The following is a 9,126-nucleotide window of genomic DNA, read 5'->3' as shown; positions in this document are numbered from 1 at the left end:
TTATACTATTTTATAAAACATGTCTAAAACATTTAACATAAAGAAGAAAATATTTTTGTTGGACTTTTATTTGTAACTATTATGATAAAAACAAAAAAGTTATCACATTACAAAGATCGTTATGTAGGTCGCAATAAATGTCGGATACCGGCAATTCCATCAAAAATATTTATTGGTCTCCTTTTGAAGTAAAAATGTTAGATAGTCAATTTTATTGCCACTATAAACTATAAAATCGTTCACGAGTTATAGCTCGTTCAAGAGTCGTAGAACGATGTTACTTTTGTAAAATTAACGCAATCATTGTTTTCTATAAAAAAATCACTGGTCAGCGTTGTGCGTCATGCATAACGTTGGAAAAGCGAAACCGAGTGCACGAATCCGGAACGTCTTGGCCGCTTGGATTGCGTATCTCGATTCGCCAAACGCTGTCCGATCCGTCAACCGTCAGTCCGATTCAGTCCGTTGTCGGTCGCTATCGGAGACGCACGTGTGTACCACAGTTGTTGGATTTTTTGCCGCCTTTACGAGAACCGAGGAGGTTTTAAAACTTTTTTCAAGTGTCGGGTGCAGTGTGTGCAATAATGACAAAGTTTTGTGTTGACGTACCGTGATATTTGGAGTTTTTGAGTTTTATTTTTTGTGTTGTTACCAGGCAAAGTCACGTCACAAGTGGATTTTCAAGTTAACCGGCGTTTTGTTTAACGGAGTGAGTGTTTGCAGGTTGGTTATTTATTCTTTTGTGGCCTCGTTTTGTCGTTAACATAGTATACTAATGATTAGTTTTGATAGTTTCGTTTTATCTAAAACCTGTTATCTATGAGTGCATGTCTTTATGTCACTGGATAGATTATGAAGCTATTTATAGATAACGTATCTATATCCGGATCAAAGAACTATAATATAGTTCAGTTGGTAATAGTATTTAGAGCTAATAAGAAATAAACACAAGTAAAAAAAGTATTTTCATAAAAAAATGTATTATTTCTTACTACAGAGTACTATGATTTTTGCCGTAAGCATCACGACTAGCCTGAGCACTTATCGATTTATATCTTTATAAACAACGAACATGAAATAAAAAATGAATTATGGACTTGGTATTTCAAATTTAGACTTTCACAAGCAAGTCTTCCATCGACTTAAATGTATTTATTTTTAGTCTCCATCTGATAATATACTTTGTTCGTGGGTTTCTTAAGGGCTTCTTATTTTAGTACGATAAAGAATATCTAAATTTTTATATTAAAATCTGTGAATGTAGTTATTTGTGAATAAAAAGGAAGATATTATCTACTTAAGTTTATTATCACAAGAGAAGTTTTTAGAAAACTACCCATCATTACTAGATTAATTTTACTTTTTTTATGTTAATAATAAAACTGCGCAGTATTAAGACAAACGACTGATTAGCACAAAACAAATAATAATACATATACAATTAATGTTTGTATGTAATTTCGCAAATAAAATGGACACAAATTAAGACGTAATTTTTAAAAGATATTAAGATATATTTCTTGGCGTAAATATGTAATTATGAGGTCTTTAAAATATAATTTTAGTATTACTAATTACATAACTATAATTAAGCAATATTTAAATTATAATCAATGCCATGAGTTTATTAAAAATATTTTATTGCGTATATATGTTTATATATTTATTGAATTATATATATCTAAAGTTCCTTTATAGTCTCAACATAATATTTTCACTATTACTATCAATATTAAAGGTTAGTCATGTCGAATGACTGACTCATTTATAGCACATGAATGGATCAATATGTTTTGATTAGATGGACATAAGACGCATATATGTCATTGAAAATGATATATTTTTTAAGAATAATATTTAGTTACGTTGAAAGAATAGATTTTTATAAATATTAAAATTACAAGCTAATGCCCGCGACTGCGTGCGCGCGAGATTAAAAAACTTAATTATTTGCCCATGTGTACTTCCAGACTATGTTCTACATGTGTGTCAAATTTACCGTACTGGAGATACCTTCAGACAAACATTCACATTTATGATATTAGTTAAATTTTCGGATTAATATGTTCATTCGACTTTTTCTTTCTAACATAGTTTCTAATACTTTCAAAATCGCATCTAGAATACACGATTTAAAGAAAGTTTTGAATATAAAAGGATTCACATAAGTACAGTTCATATAATAACTTAACTGGTTATGTATAGCTCAATTCGCATGTGGCGTAAAATCGTGTTACCTGACCAAGGAAGTATTATGTTACGAAGCTATATTATGTCATGCGCATGTTGTTAATCTTTAACACAGAACCTAGATAAGCAAGAAACTTATATATGCGAGAAAAATTATCAACGTCCCTTGGATTCTGCCTTATCCAGGTTCTACTGTATTACAAATTTATAACTAACATTGTCACGGCGTGATCATTATAGTAATTTACAAAGTGATCTCACAGGTAGATCCGCTGTTGGCCACAGATGGGGCTGGAAATAAAATTGTAGGTTCAAAAGTCCATAAAAAATCTAGCAGCTGGGGTTCATCTAAACCAGTAATGTTTTGAACGGGTTCTATGAAAAAATGCTACATCTGACAACTGTTAATCGTGGAATTTTACTACATGATGTTTCTACGTTTTCGTACAATGTACAAAACAGTTTACGTCTTAGTAAAATCTCAATTAACTGACAAACATTTGCACATTTGTCGTTCAATTATTAATGATAACAAAATATTCCATCTAAGTTGTCCAGAGGAAGGATGCGTCTAAAACTTCTTATCAATGATTGATGTTAGTACTTTGAGCTAGTTAGCGCTATCATCGGACTTCTCGTTACGACCAATAAATTGATAAGGCGGAAGAGATCACAAACTAAGAATAATCGAAACATAATGTTCCCAAACGCAGACGCGAAATCATAATGGAATAGAATTTAAAATATGGGACGTGTCTTCTTTAATAACGAATTAATTGTATAACGTTATCCCTTTTCTTCTTTTCGCTAAAAAAAGTGACCACATTATATATTACAAAAACATGGAATAGAATTCAATGGTAAATCTATAAATTCTATTCCATGTTTTAACCCATCATACTAATATGATAAATGCGAATGTTTTGATGGATAAAAGGATGGATGGATATTTGTTAGTTCGTATGTCCGGAACAACTCAACGGATCTTGATGAAATTTACGAGTAGCACAGATTTAGAACATACTCTAGAACACGTAGGCAATTTTTAAAGTGTTTTTTTTTTAATTCTGCGCGTACGGAATCGCGGGAGACAGCTAGTTTATAGTGTAGTATATAGTAATACATCCATTATATAAGCAATGTACCATTTTTATTTGCCATTGCATTTAAATACAGATTATTAAATTGTACGAAGTTTAATTCTAAAACTATTAGCTAAGATATAATTCAATTAAATAAGGCGTGAAGTCAACGAAGCGAAGACTTTAGAGGAATAGTGTATAAATAACTAGCATTACTTGTTAATACATTTCCAAGTCATCTCGGCCATAACTTAGATGAGAGATAACTAAGTTGGTGCACAAACTCAAAATAACAACAAGGAAATATACAAGATTTACACGATTACGTTAACATTGTTAGAATTATTTATATCTGGACATCGCTGTTTGTTATTTTTCGTGTATTATTTTTGCTTATTTACTTTCAGCCAGTCATTTGTTTTTATTGATGATATTTTTCATCATTTTGTTAGTATTGCCAATAAACTATTTCTATGTAAAATATGTTTTTTTAACCTTTACTATTATGTGTAGCGATTATTCCTAATTCAAATCTTACTAATATTACAAACGCGAAAGTTAACATTGATGGATATATGTTAGGAGATATCTCCGGAACGTCTCAACGGTTCTCTCTTTCTGTTTTTCCGTCCAAATATGATGTTGGGACCTTCAAAAGTAGAGTGAATAGGCACTTACTAAGCTAGCGCGTACCACCTTTCGTCCAAACCTTCACTAACATCAGGTGGGATCGTGGTCAAGCGCTAGCTTATCAAACGTAAAAAAAAACGGATCTCGATTTAATTTTACGCTAATGTAGACTGTAGTCTGGAAGAATACATAGGCTATTTACTACGTTTATTTTTTATCCGCGCGGATCCAATCTGTGCATGACTAACTAAATTGATAAACTAAAAGTAACCTCAGCTAGGCTTTAGCCTTTAGTTTGAGGTTATTTTATATAAAATGTTTAACAAAAGATAATTTCTTATTTATATTTTTTAAAGTTAAGCTATTCAGTACGTCTATGGTCGGTCGAGTTCCATTTGTCATTTCATTTCTTCCCATCATTAATCTAACTTAGGGCTATATACTGAGTCGTGACCCATTATTATTTTTGCTGAAAATCATACTAAAGAAAAAATTACATTATTCTAATGGACATCGATCTCTGTGCTTATATATTATACTTTTATCGTATTCGTGACTATATACTGCATGTCTTCTAACTGATAGTATATATGACGCCTCATGTTTATTTATAAATGAATAGGTGATAATTGAAATAAGAGACGGATCAAATTACAGGAGGTTTTATGCATGTCCACATGTTTGAATAGCGATACTTATGGAACAAGGTTTATTTTTAATGTTATATAATAAATAGCAGTCGACATCGACTTCATGTACGCGGAATTAAATATAAGTAGCCTATGTGTTCTTCCAGACCATGTCCTATATTTGTGCCAAATTTTACCGCGATCCGTTAGGCCATTCTGGAGATACATTCAAACAAACATCCATACAAGCATTCGGATTTATCATAAGTATGATATTTTTATATTGAAATTAATTATACAGTGCAGAATATAACATTTTATAAATACTGAAATAAACAAGATTAAAAAAGTACAGAAAGATTTAAAAAAGAAAACGTTCAGAATTACGATTAATTAACAATCGTATGTAATGCAATAAAATAAATTAAAGAATAAAAACAACTAAATGATTCATCAATTTCATCATAATTTGTTAAAGTCTTGCAAAAAAAAAACAACATTTGCGAGGATTCCAGTCAAGATATAAGTAAACAGGATTACTTTCGACGAGCACTTTAAAGTCCTTAGGGAATTTTGGATGGTCGTGTTGGATGCAATACAATTATAGAAAATTATACAGACTTCAAACTTTCACTCTTTATATTAAGACGCAATTATCACCAAGCTGAATTTGGAATTTTTCATTACATTCAAAATTTGAATAGATAACATTCAATTAATTCTAAAAATGCTAATAACAGTGATGTTTCGTGTTTTTTTTTTGTTATATTATCGTTGTTTAATTAACATATTATGTGTAAAGTAAAGATAATATGTGTTTTAAAAAATACATAAATTAATAAGCGTATTTCGAGTTCAGTAGAATGTCGATGCTCAGGGTTCAAGCACTTGACTTGCTATCTGCAGGTCCTGGGTTCGAATCCCGCCATGTACCAATTTTCTGTAGATGTTTTTCGATTACCGATTTACATGTGTACATTTATCCGATGTTCTTACGGTAAAGGAAAACATCGTGATGCACCTGCCCACATCTGAGAAGAAATTCAAACATATGTGTAAAGTCAACCAACCTGCACTTGGCCAGCGTGGTTGACTATGGCCTAATCACCCTTATCTTCGGGTAGGCTCCAAACCCTTCGGTGGGGACGATGATGATGATGAGAATCGTATATTTTTTGGTGTTATTGTTTTTTTTGTTGATACCTAAAAAATGTATTAAAAGAACTCGTTTAAGAAACATTCTAATAGTCTTGAATAATTTATAAAGAAGTATTTACAGGGTACTAGCAATTGTGCTTATTACATTCAAACGTCTAGACGAGTGAGAGAAAAATGTCCTACGCTGCGTAAAAACACCTACACCATTATAATAATAGGTTTTACAGCTTGTCTAGATTGCGTCAATATTTTTGAAACAAACATATATATCCATCGGAATAAACCAAAAGACGTATTTTACTATTCACTTTCAATTCATGTCTCGATATGTAGATTTTATCTTTTTCCGCAAATATGATTCCATGGATAACGTTTTTTTCGATTCTTACAACTCAATTGAACGCTTTCAATCTCGAAATATTTCGAGTACTCCGCCTTGAAAAAGGTTTTAGTTGGAGGCTCGAGATCTCACTCGGGATATATTCGACATCCAAATCACGTTCCAACAATTACTTAGGGAGCTCGTACATCTGTGTAAAGATCATTGACATAGGATTAGTTCAACTATGTAATGCTGACGTTTAATTGAAATTAAATCTTTATACTTGATAATAAATTATAATTTACCTTAATAATAGTCGATTGCATTAGTTCACCTCGAATTAAGTACTTTAAAATAAAATATTCATGTAATTGCCTTTATCGTTCTAATTAGTTGAAGCTAAATTGTCTTATTAAAGTTTTTAAAGGTATTAAAAGTACTATAAGAATAATTTTAATTTTCTTTTGTTAACGATTTTATAGACAACTAGCGGTTGCCCGCGTCTCCGTCCGCGCAGAATTAAAAAAGTAACATAATAAGTTACCTATGTGTTCTTCCTATGTTCTATATCCATGCCAAATGACTACGAGATCCGTTCAGCAGTTCTGGGGATACCTTAAAAAATCTATCCATTCAACCAACTATTCAAACATTCGCATTTATAATATTAGTAAGATTCAGCCAGCTTTACTACTTTTGTAGCGTTTTGAGCATAGAGGTTAGTCCTAAAAAAGTGGATAATTTTTGAGTTTAAAACTGACATTAAACCTGCAAAAAATAATCAATTACTTTGATATTTTAGTATTTAGAAAAAGGAATGGGATAAAATATTCCTGATTTGCGAACTAATGTCTGCTTTGTTATAAAAGATGCGAATTCGCTTGTACGGAAAACCCGCAATATCAAGCCCGGAAGGATATGAAGAAGAGGTTTTACGGTACAATAAAAAACAAAATGTTGCTTTTTGGCCTGACTCCGTATAATCTACAATGTAGGACCATTATTGTTGATTGTAAGGTCAGATTGAAAAGGTTCATTTAACTGGCAATGTCTGTTCCCGCTCGAATAAATTTGAAGGTCACGTCTATTTTCTTCTTCTATTTTGTGTGATTTAGCACCCCGAAGGAATATCTTTTTTTAGTAAATGCTTTAAGATAAAACAAGATTTACTTTTTATATCTCAATTTATTTACTTGAAAAAAATTCTGACATAAATTATGAAGGCAAATCCTTTGTATAATTGCAATTTTAATTGACGTAAATTAGGGTAACAAAAGCATTAACAATTAAAGTACCACCTTCTCATTATATAATTGTGTTGAGAGCAACTGTCACAACAAAGAACGATGACGTAATTACGAAAGTGCAACAAAGCTTCCTCTTGTATCATGTGTACAAAGAGAAAAAGATATGTTCATTATAATTTAAAATGATCACATCAAGACTAAAATGAGCCACTAGTAATTTTTATTTGTTATCCGACTTCAAAGAGGAGGAGGTTTTCAATTCTTCAGTATGTTTTTTTTATTTTTGTTCATCCATAATTCCGCCCCTAGTGGTCTGATTTTCATAATTCTTTTTATACGAAAGGTGTTGCTTGTTATTTGGTCCTATTTTTGGAAATATTAAAAACTATTCAGTAGTTTTTATTTTATTTCGTTTAATTTAAGGCTTGTGAAGTTTAAAGTCTCGTATGCACTTGTTTCTTTTGTGGAATAAAGAACGGGATTTACTTTTAAGCTCGCGTATTATTTTTGTCCCCACAGCATAATGTGTATTTCTGACAGTTTACTAGAAACGTAGAAAAATGAGGAGCATTGTGCTCAAAAGCTATTTCGTGTCTCTATTTCTTGCCAAATTTCTCCGCCGCTAATGCCAATGCTTTGTTAGGTCAGAGTAATTTCTCGCAAACAATTCGCCGAACAAAATCTGCCGTTAATGTTTAATCAGTGATACTCATTGTGCTCGAGATTAAACTGAGCCGTCTCGTTCTCTCTACTTCTAAATATTCTAAGAGATAATTAAAACCGCCGTCTATTCTTTTATTCATCGATTCGGGTATTAATATACCATTTAAATTTCTTTTAATGTTCTTTTGAAATCATACCAAAGTCATTAGAAAACGATGACTTTCCTATCGATATGATGAGAGACCGAATTTTATAGGGTTATTGTCTTTTATCTTTTAGTTACGAAATAAGGCTTATAAAATCTACCTTCTAGTAACATGAAGTTAGATTTTGTAAGTCTTTTCTTTCCTTGATTAAAGGTAGGCATTGCATTAGTAATTGCGGTTTATTTACTAAACAATTATGGGATCTACTTTTTCTAGTGATCGTAAATAATGCAACTCCAAATACAAAGTATTTAATAAAATATTTAAAAAGTAGGACCCGTGTCTACATTCAAGTTTTTTTATTTCTGACCGGTAAATAAAAGTGTTGACCTTTTATCCATTAAAGTCGATCCCCGAAAAGTCCCGGTAAAGTACAGACCGGGACGAGGTTGGGTAATAAATGATTAATTCAGTATAAAGGAATTGAACATAATGAATGTCGAGTTATATCCCATTTTTTTTGCTAAGATTTGGTTTTGTCGTTAGTTGATTTTTGTGTATTAATCACATGATCATCATAAGGAAAACATCGTGATGCAACCTGCACATATCTGAGAAGAAATTCAAAGATATGTGTGAAGTCAACCAACCCGCACTTGGCCAGCGTGGTTGACTATGGCCTAATCACCCTTAATTTAGAATAGGCACCGAGGCCCTCGGTGGGGACGTATAGTGAGCTGATGATGATGATAAATCACATGATATTCTAATAATAATTCATCGCTGGTGCTTACGATTTTATGATAACTATATTTTAAACTGTAAGATATTTCTGGTGTTTCCATTGGCTCGATCGGCCTTATTTGGATTTAATGCGCACAATGGGAAAATATTTCTTTGGGCCCAGAATCAGTCCGATGGGATTTTTCAAACATCCTTTTATTTTTTAAATATTTGTATTGTATAAATTGGTAATTCCTTAGTGGATTTATCTGGACAATTTTAGGTTCACAGGTAAAAGAAGAAATTTACCACAAAAAGGTTTACAAAAAAAAAGTT

The 9,126-nt window shown here is 31.7% G+C and overlaps 1 protein-coding gene across 1 annotated transcript in view; it reads left to right on the top strand.

The window, feature by feature from the left end:
- The first annotated feature begins 368 nt into the window (after positions 1–368).
- The window catches only part of LOC106122579 (angiotensin-converting enzyme), a 33,356-nt gene continuing 24,598 nt past the window's right edge, over positions 369–9,126 (top strand). Inside the window, exons 1-2 of the mRNA XM_013318634.1 lie at positions 369–541; positions 656–709. The gene's annotated coding sequence lies outside the window, so the exon portion shown is untranslated. The remainder of the gene's footprint in view (positions 542–655; positions 710–9,126) is intronic.

Source organism: Papilio xuthus, unplaced genomic scaffold (genome assembly GCF_000836235.2).
Source record: "Papilio xuthus unplaced genomic scaffold, Pxut_1.1 DF826923.1, whole genome shotgun sequence".
Classification (NCBI taxonomy): Eukaryota; Metazoa; Arthropoda; class Insecta; order Lepidoptera; family Papilionidae; genus Papilio; species Papilio xuthus.
This window is presented reverse-complemented; position numbering and strand designations above follow the sequence as displayed.